The sequence below is a fragment of the Stegastes partitus genome, unplaced genomic scaffold (genome assembly GCF_000690725.1).
Source record: "Stegastes partitus isolate 25-593 unplaced genomic scaffold, Stegastes_partitus-1.0.2 Scaffold1304, whole genome shotgun sequence".
NCBI lineage: Eukaryota > Metazoa > Chordata > Actinopteri > Pomacentridae > Stegastes > Stegastes partitus.
The window spans coordinates 278,219-279,720 of NW_007579035.1; positions in this window are offsets into that span (position 1 = coordinate 278,219).

The window sequence follows — 1,502 nt, forward strand, 5'->3', positions numbered from 1 at the left end:
TAACCCTAACCTAACCCTAACCTAACCCTAACGTAACCCTAACCTAACCCTAACCTAACCCTAAGCCCTGGTGACCCGTCAGATCAGCTGATTCCTGAAGCCCTGTGGTAGGTGCTTTGTTTTCATTCTTTCTCTTTCATTAAACGTTCAGAAGCCAGACGGTCTCCTGTGAGCGTCACAACTGGAAACACTGTGTGTTCACTCAGGTTTGTAGTTTTAAAGGTCTGACTTCTGTTTGTTTGTTCAGATAATGATGTAAATGACCAACAGTTTGGGTTTTTTGGATTAAACAGTTTCCTTGAACCCCGACAGGTTGCTGCACGAAGGAAAACATCCAATCTGAAGAAAATCAGAGCGACTTGAATCCTAAAACGTGTCTCAGCCTAAAACCTTTTGCTCATCAACACTGAAACAAGACGAGGCGCTGAGAGCAGGACCACGCTGCCTTTTCAGTTTGGTTCATTCTGATGAATGAAGCCGCTTCTCTAACGAGGAGGAAACTGAACTCAAATCAAACCAGTTTAAGTTACATCAACTTGAATTTAGTTTTAAATCAACTAAAGCTGGAATTTGTGTTTAAATGACATAAAATCTTGAGCTGATGGAACATTAAGATAATGTTTAAAACTAAAACGGTGACATACAATAATATGTGATCATATATAATATATAATAATAATGACATCATAATAATGATAATATAAGTGATATGTGAGTGAGACGCTGCAGTGATTCTGGTGCTGGTTCTGCTGAGCGGAGTCAAACCGTCGTGACGTGAAAACAGTCTGAAGCAGCAGCAGGAAGAGCAAAGCTGCTGCTCTCTGAGCTTTTATTCTTGTTTCTGTGTCGATTAACAACTTAGTTGGATTAATGTCTCAAACTGACGTAATTGTCTCTAAATGTCATTTGTATGTAAATCTGCAGACGATTAGGATCCATCAGCGCCGCCGCTTTGTTCTGCTGAACCATCAGAGTGATGAAATAAAGAGCAGCAGAAAGATTACAGGACCATTAACGCTGCGCCGCCATTAACTGATAAACAGCTATTAGAGGCTTAGAGCGGACCGGCCCAAGAACCAGCTCTCAGTTATTATTCATCTGTCCTCATGTCCAACTGAAGGAGGAGGAACCGGCCCGACCCGCTGGGCCTCCATCATCTGTATAAAGCTGAACTCTGCTGAAATCATAATGTCTGCATTTGTCCTTGTGGTCATTTTGCTTTGTTTTCATTTCATGTTTGTTTGGGCGGGTCGGGCCATGTTAATGAAGGTCCAGTCACAGGTTCAGGTGAACACGCCGGTTTAGAACCAGGCTCAGTCCACATTTCACTTCTGTGTGTGTCTGGGATTGTTGTGATTCTGTTCTGACATGTTCTCCTTAGTTTGGGATCTTCTGGTGGTGACTGAACGTCTGCTGGTGGTGGTTCTGTTGTTTTGTGGTGGTTCTGTTTTATGGTGGTTCTGTTTTGTGGTGGTTCTGTTGTTTGGTGGTTCTGTTGTTTT